Source organism: Bactrocera tryoni, chromosome 3, assembly GCF_016617805.1.
Source record: "Bactrocera tryoni isolate S06 chromosome 3, CSIRO_BtryS06_freeze2, whole genome shotgun sequence".
Classification (NCBI taxonomy): domain Eukaryota; kingdom Metazoa; phylum Arthropoda; class Insecta; order Diptera; family Tephritidae; genus Bactrocera; species Bactrocera tryoni.
This window is the reverse complement of record NC_052501.1, coordinates 22,805,006-22,819,470: the sequence shown is the minus strand read 5'-3', so window position 1 is coordinate 22,819,470 and position 14,465 is coordinate 22,805,006. Positions and strand designations below refer to the sequence as shown.

The 14,465-nt window shown below is 36.3% G+C and overlaps 1 protein-coding gene across 1 annotated transcript in view; it reads right to left on the bottom strand.

Annotated features, from left to right (window-relative positions):
- LOC120772502 (gamma-1-syntrophin) overlaps positions 1 to 9,641 on the bottom strand; it is a 134,337-nt gene extending 124,696 nt beyond the window's left edge. Inside the window, exon 1 of the mRNA XM_040101149.1 lies at positions 9,598 to 9,641. The gene's annotated coding sequence lies outside the window, so the exon portion shown is untranslated. The remainder of the gene's footprint in view (positions 1 to 9,597) is intronic.
- Between the last annotated feature and the right edge of the window lie 4,824 nt (positions 9,642 to 14,465).

The following is a 14,465-nucleotide window of genomic DNA, read 5'->3' as shown; positions in this document are numbered from 1 at the left end:
TCATAGACAATTGTAATATACAATTTATTTGAAAGCATGAATTTTAATATCTTTCAGAATATTATTGTGCTTTAGAAAGCGTTTTATTATGCCACGAATTCAATAAAACATTTTTTAAAGTTAAGCGGTTTGGAAAAAAGAGTGGAGGAGTAACTCGCTAAACGACAGAACCTCCACGTGTGCAAAAATCAGCTGATAAAGTCTTGGGTGTAATAGCTTTTGCAATGATATAGTCAGATATTTCTTAATGCTTAAGCCTGGTATCTAAGGGCATTATGAAATAATTTATAAATATGCTTATAATATGGTATGCTTTCAGTATATTGAATAATTGAAAATAATGCTATCAAGCTTATTTATACACTTCTGCGATATTGAAATATAAGATCTAGTAATAAGAAATAGACAGATGTTCGGCACAACCTGAGGGCTCTCTCCTCTTTCATGCACTGGTGCTACACAGCTATTGCTTGACCAATTCTGCTGTACGCAGCAGCTGTAGCATGGTGAATAGGCGGACGGAAATCCACCTGCCGGAAGGTAATGGAAATGGTTCAGATGATCGCTGCATAGTTCCCATTATTAAGAAAAACTCCAATGGCGGCTCTTGAACTGGTACTAAACCTGCCACCTATTGACCTCTTCGCTGAAAATTGTGCATCAAAATCGGGTATATCTCGGTATGCAAACACCGATAACAGGACCCCACTTTTCAACTAGGAAAGAAGGTTCAAAGTAAATATAGAAAAAGATGGCTGGCGTAAAGGTATGTTAGCTATGTGCAACACTCTAAACATCTATACGGATGGCTTTAAAATGGACGATGCCAAAGCCAGTCTGTAGGAACATGATGGGAATGCTAACTGGTGGTGATACACGCGTGAAGGAAGGGGCTGACAGATCAAGAAGACTGCAGAAAATGTCTAGAGATGGACATCAGGGGAAAAATAGAGCATCTTTTGTGCACTTATCCCGCATTGGAAATACTACGCTGTAAGCATCTTTGTTTCCCACGTATGATACACTGGAGAATGTATCGATAGTGAGGCCGCAGAGTCTGTTAAAATTTGCGTCAAGCGCAGGCATCTCAAAGGATGATTATTCCTTTTGGACCTAGCAGTTGAAATCCATGTGGTATCGCAAAGGACCAAAACTGATCTATGCGTGGCGTATTGGCCTACCAGATTAACCTAGCCTAACCTAACCTAATAAGAAATTATTTCATAAAACAATTTTCATAAAAACTCTGTACTCATTCGGAAAAAGTGGCGAAATCGATTTTCACTACCTTTTTTTAGGCGAATTTTACACCAAGAAAATCATTCCGTATGCATAGAAAAAGGTCCGCATATTATTAGTGGATGCAGCATAATCTTCCAACCAAGCTCCTTAGGCTTCTGAAGAGTCATTATCGAAATGTGTGGTCTGGCGATATACTGCTAGAAAAATAGTGCTCAAGTACTGGCTGAATTGGTGGTAGGACAGGTTCGAAATAAGTTCTGGTTGGCAATCGTTTCCGTTTGATGTTTCGATTAGTGAAATGAATATATGGGAATGAACTTTTATTCCATAAATAATTGAGGAAACCAAAATTGCTTGTAGTTGGTTGTTATAGTGTCAGAACCATAAACAATACTTTATCACTGCTATGTGCTCAAAAAAACTGAGCCAAGTAGTCAAAAACCTTTCTGAGAAGATCGCATGGCGTGATACAGATTACTAAAGCCATAAGTTGTAAAAATAATGGATTATTTTGTATAACATCTGATCTCAGATTACCAGGTTTATGTTCGGGAACGAAAAAAATTGTGGCTTTTGAATTGCGTCAAATCCTCGTGTCGTTCAGGGAACGCAATAGCATCTCCAAAAGTGGACCGTTTGATGGTTTGTTTGATTTTTTTCCTATAGTTTTTGAATTCGATGCGAATGATCTCTGCTTCTAACAGTGCACCATTTAATGTGGAAATTTTGGCGACTCTTTGATTTCGAGAAATGGTCCAGTTAAATAGGTTTCCTGATCCTGTTATTTAACGCCTTTAGAGTGTTTTCTCGGGGGATATGTTAAATCAAAGGTTTGCCAATCAAACAGTAATGCTCGAGGAGAACATTCAGCGCACTATGCTATAGCAGAAATTCCAGCCGAAATGCTTCACCTGGTCATCGAAAATTGGCGAACACAAGCGAAGTTAAACAAACGGAGCTGCAGTGGCCATTTGGCCGACGTTTGGTTCAAGTCATAAATGACATGAAACTTTCTGCATGGCAAAAACATAATAAGGAACTCATTTTGACCAAATTTGAGTGTTTTATTTCATTCAAAGTCCCTTTACTCTTGTTGGTATGAAAATAGTTCCATTCTAGTATTCGCCCATCTCTTATCTAATGGTCATATTCTAAGTCTGCAAAAATAAAGCAGCAGTTTTGCAATGGCGGATACATTCAGAGCAATAGAGGCACCGTCTAGATGAAATTTATCATAAAATGCTAACTTGCATCACTCCAACCAACGAATAAATTTGATAAAATATGGAAACTCTGACGGGGATAGCATAACAGGTTATAAAAATATCTTTATATCGATTTTGCTCAGTTTGTATGGTGGCTATATGCTATAATGGTGCGAGGTGAAAAATTTATGCAAAGATTATAGTATTATCCTGGATAATAATCTATGTCAAATTGCACGAAGGTATCTTGTCAAAAAAGAAAGTTTTCCATTCAGTTTCTTGAGTTCCTGAAATTGCAGTTTGCGTGGCAAACTCTTCTATTGATATCGTAGGCCTGACAAATGGTTAGGGTCTTGGGGAGAAAAAGAGTTGTGCAACTGGGGATAAGTTCGCATACTCGTATATACGGATAGGCATACAGAGGGACATAACTAAATCGACTCAGATGATAATTTTCTATATGTATACGTCTCTAGCGTTTTCTTCTGAGTATTACAAACTTCATGACAAATTTAATACCATATAACCCACTCAGGGTAAAATTAAATATTTAACGATTCTGGAACTGAGAAATCTTAATGTGTTAAGTTAACAAATTTTGGCAAATCTTTTCCAGTTAGATACAGATTTCTTCAACCTAACACCGAAAAGGTTAGTTACACCAATTTATTTAAAATATTTATTATGTATTCTCTGTAGTTATCAATTCATTTCGGATTTTTTTACACTTCATATGATGATCAAAAACTGCATATGTTTGTATACAGATTTTTCACCCAATGCAATTGACAATTTACAATACACAAACTTGTACAAGATGAGCAACAACAAAATTACAGGATATCTAACGCAAGGAAACTTCTGTAAGAAAAACATAATAAAATCAGCAGATGATGGTCATTAGACCGAAAAGTAATTTCATTTATTTGCAAACTCGATTTGCTGCTTTGTGATGCTGTGTGTCTAAACTTACGTATGTATGTACATTTGTACAGCTACGAGCGAGTACTGAGCAAGGCACCCCTCGTATTTAACTGACGAATGAAAATGAACAGCGCTAATGCTGAAGAATGTTAAAGAAAAAGGATACAGGCATCTCATAAGCGGACACCAAGGCAGGTTGGGCAATCGAGCGTAGAGTTGAAGTACATTTAAAGCTAAAGGGTATGAGCGGCCACTCAAGAAGACTACGCTTGAATGCGAGAAATCGAAAGTGAAAACAAAAATTAATGTTTTTTATAGCTTTTCTTCGACAAAATTTAACAGCTGAGCCGCCGCCAATAAGCATAAAAATACTCAAACGTTGAGCGAATGAAATGCCTAAAGCGCAAAATGGACTTTTTAGTAGGCGCAAAAATACTTTCGAAGCAAAACTATAAAAAGCATTGGACACCGAAAAACGTGTGGAAATTTCAAAAAAAAATCACAACCAACAGAAACAATCATTTTCACAAAACGCTAATAAAAGCACTGAAACAATGTTACCTTAAACGATTGCTTCGGAGCTTTAGCAATAGCGTGTGCAGAAGCATCACGTTCAATGTCAGATCGAATGAGTATGGGTCCATTTGAGTGTCATGGCAGCTGCTAGTCGCCAACGATTACACGACGGTTGAGTCGTAAAAGCACAGCAAGACAACAAACTCACCTGTAATAATGTAAAAATACAATAAAATGTATTTTTGGCAATGCTACGCGTGGCGATGCTAAGCAGCTGTTGTGGCGCAGACTGGCAGGACGAAACCCAAATGGGGGCTTTCGCCGCTAGAATGGCTGAGCAAAGTTTGTGATGCGAATTTTCATGCACATTAACAAAGGCAAAGTTTGTCCGAACGCCAACACTCAACCAAACTGCTGTTCGTTGGGGCGCTTCTTGTTTGCAGTTACCGCTTTTTGGTGGACGTTTATTCGTTACATTTCAAAAATTTAAATGGCAATACAAAATGTACAAAATGTAAATGTAAAATGCGACTTTTATGCAACACTGAGTGAAATTTATGGCATTTTAAGAAGTGAAAGCCGTCATAGTGGCGTGTGCTTCGGTGCCTAACTACACTGTGAAGAAATTTTTGAGTTTAAGCTTTTAGTTGGTTTATTTTATTATTATAAAGAATATTTCAGAATTTCTTGTTTTTTATTATTTCTGAGGTTATGCTTTCATCACATATGTTAGCAAGATGACTTGTATCGGTTAAGTTAATCTGAGAGGCCAATAAGTCACGCACAGTCCAGATTTGATCTTTCGCGATAACAGATGGATTTCAGTTGCTAGGTCCAAAAGGAGTAGTCATCCTTTAGAATGCCTGTACTTGCGCGAATTTTAACAGACTCTGCGGCTTCACTATACATACCACCTCCAGTGAATCGGAGCGTGGGAACCCCAGATGCTTACGCGTATCTTGCCAATGCAGGACAAGTTTACAAGAGTTGCTCCATTGTTTCCTTGGTGCCTTGCTCTAGATATTTCCTGCAGTTTTCTCCATCTGTCAGTCCCATCCTGCTGGCGGGTATCGCCACTAGACTGTGACCAGTTATTATGTCCATCATGTTCCTACAGTCTCTTCGAAATCGTCGTATAGACAATGTATGTGTTTCCCAATGTTGATTACGTTTTTTGGATGTTAGCCGAACACTATTCTTGGCAATCTTGTCCACACACAGTAAAAGTGAACTTGCTTACTTCTGGCAACACTTCCCATTCCAACCCTACTTCCCAAGACCAAGTTAATGTCTTGATTGCTGCTTGGCTGTCTACGTAGATGTTGACTCTAGAATTGCTTGCGGGTACATTACAGGCCAGCCCTGCGACTTTCGTAATAGCAAAGACCTCAGCTTCAAATATACTGCAGAGATTCGGCAACTTAAAATGCTGCATTATGTCTAACTCTGGACAGTATACTCGTATTCCCGCACCAACTCCACCGACCATTTTCGAGCCATCCACATAGATATTTAGAATGTTGCGCGTAGCTAACATACCTTTACGCCAGCCATCTTTTTGTATATTAACTTTGAATCTTCTTTCCCAGCTGAAAAGTGGAATCATGTAGGCGGTGTTTGCCCAACCGCCCTTATACACCGAGTTATGCCCTATGGTTTTACATGTAAAGCCTCTTGCAGCCAGTAGTTCTCCCATTGATTTTGCTGCGCAGTTTACAGCGAAGAGGTCTATTGTTGGCATGTTTAGTACCAGTGAAATCTATTTTTTGAAACATGGGACATGGGTGATATTATGCTAACACTCACACTCACTAATAGAGATTATTACATAGCAGTATTGGAACATTTAAAGTGTTTTAAAAGTGTATGAATTTCTCAGTCCCACGAGACTTGAGACTTGCTCAAACCACTTCACCATAGTGACTAGAAATGATGAAATTGTGTGCATCAAATGACTTTATTTTAAATTTTATTGGACTTTCAAACATTTTCTCTCAGTATATGGCAGCTCAGCTGCAGCACCGCTGAACTAAACTATGTTGACGTTGGTGGATACGCGCAAAATTAAGCACAAAATCTTGCTTTTGTTGCCATTTGCTAAAAGGCCATTAAATGATTTTCGTTTATATTGTTTTTAGTTCATTGCTTTTGCTTTTTGCTTTTGTTGTTTTGTTTTATTATTTCTTGGGCGCTGAGGGTAATGGGAATTTGGATACAGCAGCGCGACTTTTTAACTGCCCAAAATGGTCTCATTGTTGCGTTTTAGTGACAGAGTTTTTATTTTGTATATGAGTTTCCTATAAAAGATACTCCTTAATATAATAGCATGATTATTTTTGATATTATTTGCCTTAAGAAGTGATAAAAAGCATCTTTTATATAGCTGGAAATATAACGGTAATTACGCAGTTGGTGAAAATTGTTGCAAAAATGATAGGTTCAAAGGCGATTTGAGAATTTTTGAACTGCTCATGATGTACTCAAAAAAATTTACATTAAGATATTATGTATTTGTCGTATTTTTAATAAAAATTTGAAGTTTTCTTAATATTATAATGTAACTTTGTTTAAAAGTTTGAAGACATCGAAGTGTTTTTTTTTTGATTTTGTTAGGACAAACTTGATATATAGTACATATATGAGAAATTGGAATGATGATACTATAACAGTTCAAAGAGCTGATAGCATTATTTGGCTTATATGTATGATTGTTGGACTTCGCTATCCACCCAGACGGAGCCAGTAGCTAAATATTTAAATTGGGCGAACAGTTCCGAATGATATGTGTAGATGCCTTGAGGTTATGAAATGACAAATAAAGAAGAAATAAACAATTTTGATACGTCGAAGAGTTCTCAAATTTCACCAAATGTTTTTAGAAATTGTTAACATCTTTATTTTATTATTTCACCTGAGCCATAAATGTAGCAAATAAAATATAAGAGCTGATCCATTTCCAGTTTCTCTACTTTTTTTTAAGAAATAACACAGAAACTTCAAATTTTATGGGAAATGCTTAATATCATTGGAAAGAAGATTCTTTGGCATTGTTTTTTTTAAGATTATCTCTTTCATATAATGACCTTGGCTATTTGTCAGATGATCCATCCGTTGAGTCCAATTTCCGATGACTCGTTCGAGCATTTCGACTGATAACTGGCGAATGACACGCGCGATGTTTTGCTCCAAGGTTTGAATCGACGCGGGATTGCCGCACTGGCTTTAGACTATACATATCCATATTTACATAATAAAGTCTAACAGTGTGTATCATACGATCTGTGGCTAATTGAATGGCCTAAAACGTGAAATTATCTACTCACCGAAGTATTCTCTCAGAAAACCCGTTGATTGAAGCAATGTGTGCGAAGTGGTATCGCCTTGTTGAAAGAAAAATGTTACTGAGATCACAAGCTTCAATTTCAGTCATCAAATAGTCGGTTATTATGGTGCGTTAACGGTCGTCATTGACAGTTATGTTCTCATCGGCATCATTTTTGAAGAAATATGGACCGATGATTCCACCGGCCCACAAACCACACAAAACTGTTCTTTTTTCTGAATGAAATAGCAGCTATTGAACCTCTTCAGGTTGCTCTTCGTCAAAAATGTGGCAATTTTGCTTGTTATCATACCAAAATCAATTTTTGATCTAACTTGTAAAACGACCCTTCATCACTGTTTCTTTTTAAATAGAAAAACTTCGCCCGGAGCCATGTTTGGCGAATATGGAGGCTGGGACATCGTTATAGTATTGTCTTTGGTCAAGAATTCACGGACCAATTCAATGATCCATATATTTTAACAAATAAAAATCGCGAAGCCCATAAAAGCTTATCTAACCATAGCGGTTACATACTACAGACATAGTACTCGTAAGCAGTGAATGCAGCTGAAATTTTTATTGTAATAAAGAGACTTCAGGGGCATGTACTTCAACATAATAAAATAACATTGTTACCTGGACTCGCTGAAACCGTGAAATTTTAATTTTAAAATAGGTTTTTGAACACACCGCATAGCTTACATTGAACATTTGCCACAACAAAGTATATGTTACAAAAATAATGTGGCTACGTCTACTTTTAGACTCCGTCAATCATTATAGTACCTCAAGTTTCATATTTCTGATTTGTCTGGAATTGCACTTAAAAATTTATTAGCAATTTTACTCAATAAAACTTCCAGCAGCTGTTTTCCTTTTATGCAATTTAATATGAATATTTCCAAGTGCGCTAAATGTGAAGAGTCACCGTGATGACAATATTATACATTTCTATTTCTTTTTTCAAAGCTTAAGAGAAGCTGGTGGTATCGTCATATTTAAGGTTAGTCCTTACTTCCTTAACTTATTACATCATAGTTAATTTGTACTTTTTATATACATTTTCAACATGTACTTTTTCTGGTTTTATGAGTTCACAACAAATGACATTTCTATTCACACAGCGACTAATTTGATTTGCTACTGACCGAGCATTATGCTCACACAAAAAGAAGATAAACAAAATAGAGTAAGAGAGAGTTTAATTCGGGCGGAAAAATGCATTAAAGATGATTGAAAAAATCAAGAAAAGTCGTTAATTTTAGTTGATTCGAAACTATGATACCCTTCGCAAATAGAAAATATTCCTTACAAGAACTTGAACCGATTCAAAAAATTATTTGAAGATTGTAGCGGTTGCCAAATTTCGTAAATATATCTTGTCAATTGAAAAAGTTTTCCATAGAAGCCCTTGATTCAGTTCCTTCAGTTTGTTTAGTTATATGTTACAGTGATCTGATAGGTATAATTTCTTCAGAACAGAGAAAATATTCCAAGCTAGATTTTTTGAAGATTTCTCGTCAAATAAAAAAAGTTGTTTTCCATACAAGCACTTAATTCAGATCGTTCAGTTTTTATAGCCTTATAGTATTGTCATTCGATGTCGGTGTTGCCGGCAAATGAGCAGCTTCTCGGAGAGAAAAGGAAGTGTGGGAAATTTCAGGTTGATATATGAAAATGTGAGAGATGGGTTCCCGTATATACAGACGGGCGGATAAACGGACAAAATAACATGGCTAAAGTGACTCAGCTTGATCATTTATATATAATTTTATATGGTCTATGACATTTATTTCTTGGTGTAACAAACTTCGTATCAAACTTAATATACCCTATTCAGAGTGAGGATTGCTATGTATATTTTGGCATCGAAAATGCTTTGTTCCGAAATAAAAACTTTTTAGGTTTGTCCAAGCGTTAGACAATCATAACTAACATATATTGAAGATATTAAGATTTGGAACGGTTATTTATTTGTTAGACTAGTTGAGAGATCAAATGAAATTAAATAAACCCTTGGCTATAGTATAGAGATTTATTGTTAGTTTTTTCTAAGTAAAATAAGCCTAAACTAAGCATAATGATACTCAAATGAAAAGATGAACGGTACTTAAGGATCCCAACATGGTGAAAATGATATAATATGTGGAGAAAATATTGGAAATTAGTCCAATTCTTAAATAAGAATGTTTCGGTTCTTAAGGATGTTTCAGTGAACTTTGTTCCAGAGCTACTTAAGCCTCATAAGAAAAAGCGTAATCAAAAATGTAAGTAATTGATTTTAGCATAAATAAACGGTAACTTAGAAAGTAGATGTTCCCATATTTTCTATATTTATCATTATAGCTTTTATAGAAATTGATGCCTTGAACAAAATCAAATTACCTTTTATTAAGCATCTTGAACGTGGGTATAATCCCAGCCCTTATTGCATACGTAAGAACGAGGTTCTCTGAAAAGAAATGCGAAGGGCTCGTTAATAAATTTACGAAAAAAGAAGAAGAAATATGATGTGAAAAATGCGAATAAACAAAGAAGTAATCGTGCAATAATAAATAAAAGTCAACTCAACTGTCAAATTTAATGAAACTCATTCTAAATATACGGGTACTACTTTATTAGTTTGTTGGCTTGTGCGTTTTGCCCAGAAAATAGTAAGTGAATGCAAGTTGTCTGCTTAAGGACTCACATTTAATCAACTATGACTGCGCTTTAACTACTAACGGGTGTATTCACAATGGAAATTGATGGTAATGCGGTGAAGTAGACAATGAAAGAGAAGGAAAAAGCAAAATATAGTAAAATAAAGGTTTAAAAAAATTAAATATTAAATTAAAGAAGTTGTTTTTTTTTCAAAAATTGTCTTAAATATGTGAATATTTTGGGATCAATAACGAAACATTGTCTTGTAATTGCTTTCAGTTTGAGGACAGGTACTAATTTTGTAGGGTTCTTCATAATATCTTAGATAAATATATTTTTATACCTAGTGGCAAGTCTGTAATGTTTTTTAAGTCTGTGGAATTACATAATTAAAATTAAAATTAAAATAGTGATAGTTCTAGAAAGTATAATAAACGTACAAACTTAGTTTTAACCACACTACATAAAAATAAAGCTGCTTTGAGAGACTTTTGTAGTTTACACTTGATGCTTTTTTTTATGAACAAAACTGGGCTTCGTTAAGAATTAATCAATTAGTAGAATCCTCTGTGTAATTCTAATTGCGGGATTCTATAAGCTGAATAGAGTATATTAAATTTACCAGTTAGTTTGTAAGACTCATAAGGCAACATAAGAGACCCTATAAAGTATATAGTACATATAAATGATTAGCATGATGAGATGAGTCGATTTAGCCATGTTAGTCTGTCCTTCAGTTTTTGAATTATCGATGTGATATTTCGCTAAGAAGCTGCTCATTTGTCAAATCTGACCACTATGTCATCGTCATACAAACTGACCGATCAAACTCACATCGTTGGATGGAAAACTTTTATTTGCCAAGGTGTCTTCACGAAATTTGGCATATACGAGTACTATTGTGAAAGGAATCTTTTGTATTTGTTAAGGGTTTTATAGGTTCGGTGCAATCGTGGCTTGCGTTTTTTAAGTTAAGATTGGCCGAGTGGCCGCCATTTACATTCAAGTACGTGTTTAATTTATTCGGGTATTTATTTTTTCATATTTGTGACAAAAAAGCATCCGGAAATTCTAACTAAATTCCCTATAGCAAATGATATGCATTGTGCTAAGTTGGTACGACAACACGAAATATCTCCTGCCATCAAATGATCAATCGTCGCACTAGCGACATTACTCTCACGTCACTGTTGATAGTTATAACTTTGAAGTCGTAGATAAGTTCACTTATCTTGGAACCAGCATTAACACCAACAAAAACGTCACCCTCGAAAGCCAATGTAGAGTAACTCTTGCTAACATCTGATATTTCGGACTGAGTAGGCAATTGAGAAGTAAGGTCCTCTCTCGATGAACAAAGATAAAACTCTACAAGCCACTTATCATCTCCGTCCTGCAATATGGTGCAGAGGCCTGGACGCCAACGTTTTTTTGAGAGAATCGTTCTACGGTAGATTTATGGTCCTTAATGGCGACGGCGAAAAAGCATTCGATGAGCTGTATGAGATATACGACGACATTGACATAGTTCAGCAATTTAAGAGACAACTGCTAGCTAGTAGTGATGTGATGGTATGCTGCCGGTGGCACATTTGCATACAGAGAGATGTTACTCGTATTACGGAGGACTTACTAATTAAGGAAGGGAAAGCGATGGACATTTTTCTAAAGTAAGGTTATCTGAGTAATTTAACTATTTTGGGTACATATTTCTAAGGTCACAAAATGATATCTAATAATTAAATGTACTATATATGAAATACAAAATTTCTTTATTAAAGCTCAGTCCTCGTGTTGGAAATCTTAACGCGTCCTTCCAGGAAGAATATTTATTAATCTAACCTTGTGTCATGTCTACTCAATCATCAAACACTTTATATTCCAACCGCATCGCCGTATCTATTGACATAACTTTCAAACATTTCCATGCAAACAAGTCACAAATACGATTATGTGTATGTATAATAGGTATCTCCGTATATGTGCATGTGTATTAGAAGTCCTTTGCAATCGGTGGAACTGATTGTCGATTGCCTTTTACCTTTGTGTTCAACAACTTGACATTCCGAACCGACTGTCAACGATGTAAACAACTTCAAAATGTAACGTTTATTGAATTGGTAAATCGTTGGAGGAAAAACGGTAAATGGGCGCACAATGTTGTCGACCAAATTAATGAAAGCATTTGCACAAATTAATTTCGTAAAGGATTAACAGTACACACACATGCACATACATGCATACATATATAGTGATGAAGGACAAAGAAAGCGGATGTGAGATGTGCTCATTAGCATAACATGGCTAAGCAACCGCATGTAGACACCGGCTTCAAAGCAACCTCACACACACATACACACAAACAAGCAGCAGGCAAATAAACAAATTCCTGCATGCACAAACACAAGCGAGCAATCAGCTATGAAGGCAAGGAGTTGGAGGCCAAACAAATGAAAGACACACGGCAATAAATATATTCATATGTAAAGTTGGATGTGTATGTGTGTGTGTGTTGGTGCAAATGTATTTATTGATGCTGCTATTTGCGTACCAAATTGAAATTTACGTAAATTAGCATTAATTAATCAAAGCAGCAAATGAATGTGAACTGAGAAATTTCAAAATTGCAAACCGACTCCTTCCAGCACCTCAGGATATTTACATTTGTCTACAAATAAACGTAAATACATATGCACATGTGTGAGTATTTACCTGTGGTGCAGCATTGATGCTCCAAATCAACAAACACTAAACAACAGCAACATTGAGCACAAATACAAACGCATAAAGCCAAAGCGCCAACTGAAACAGATTGGGTGAGTGCACTGAAGCTTATTGCTGCCACACACACACAGGTGGATTGCATTGGCAAGTCTCCCGGCCTCATGTCAAATGTGAAGAGCAGCAATAAACGTTTGAAGTAGCATTTGGTAGTGCCAAGCAGCTCCATTGATTGCCAAATGAACCAGAGCAAGGTGAAATGAGCGATACGCACAGCAGCAATAGGTGGACTGTAACGCCGGTCAAAGGTGCGTTAAGAAGTTAATACAATAGTGAATAGGATGAAGGATAAAGGACTAAGATTGTTAGGGTGGAGTACAGAGTGTGATAAAATTTTATTTCTCTATACATATTAACTCAGTTTCATGTTATGGCTACTAACCTCAGTTTGCCTTAAGTTTAAGTATAACATAATCCGTTCTTTACACAAGTCAAATTTAATGAGGCTAAATTATGTTGCAGTGACTTTTGAAATTAACTTAGTTCACAACACGAAAGTTACTGTCATAGAGATAGCATTAGATCTACAGCTCCGCAGCGTAGCCTCCTTCAGAGTGGGGATTATCAATTTCAATAGCGGAGTATCGATATTAGCCTTGACTTACTAACTGTACGCTCAATACTAATGAAGGGATGTCTACTTACTGACTACTTACTTCTTGACTTGAAATTGTGGAAGTAGATATAAAGTACCTAAGCAGATTTGTGCTTAAGGCGTTTTGCCGTAGATTAGTCATAGCAGCTTACTGTGATCCTCGAAATCTTGAGGGACAAGCCTTCTAACATAACCTGGTTCATAACACAAATTTGAATTAATCAGGTGGCCAATTTGGGTTGAAAAGATTCGTCACAAAATATTTTTAAAAGAAAAAGCTGGTACTATAATCAGTAGGACTGATTGTTTGAAACCCGAACATAACAAAAGTCTGTCCACATGCTCAAATATTATTTTACTAAAATCTTAAAGGTTCTCATTAAAGTCGAGGTTTGATACTGCAAAATACTCATACTCTTTTTAAAACGAAAAACTGAATCCATTTTGACTAGATATAAGTGCTTTTGACCTTTGCAACGGAGTAGAGGTCGTCCTTTCACTCTGCTCTTACTATACGTTACTGAATCGGATACTCTCACAGTTGAAGTGATTTCTTCCATACGGACAACATGACCCAGCCAGCGTAGCCACTGTCTCTTGATTCGCTGAACTATGTCGATGTCGTCGTAAATCTTGTACATCGTTCTATCGACTGCGGTATTCGCCGTTGCCAATGAGCAACAGACCATAAATATTCCGCAGAACCTTTCTTTCGAACACTCTTAAGGCCGACTGATCAGATGATGTCATAGCCCATGCTCCTCACTAAATAGCAGGATGGGAATAATGAGTGACTTGTAGAGTTTGGTTGTTGTTCGTCGAGGGAGGACTTTACTTCTCAATTGCCTACTCAATCCAAAGTAGCACCTGTTGGCAAGAGTTATCACGCGTTAGATTTCCAGGCTGACATTGTTGTTGCTATTAGTACTAGTTCCAAGATAGACGAAATTATCTTATCGACTTCGAAATTATGACTGTCAACAGCGACGTGGGAGCCTAATCGCGAGCACAACGACCGTTTATTTGATGACAGGAGATATTTTGTCTTGCCTCGTTCACTACCAAACCCATTTGTTTCCTTCCTTATCCAGTCTGGATAAAGCAGAACTAACGACGCGATAGTTGAGACCAATGATATTAATATCATCGACGTACACCAGCAGTGTACATTCTTATGGAAGATGGTTCCTTCGCTATTTAAGTCTGCAGCTCGTTTTATTTCCTCCAGCAATAG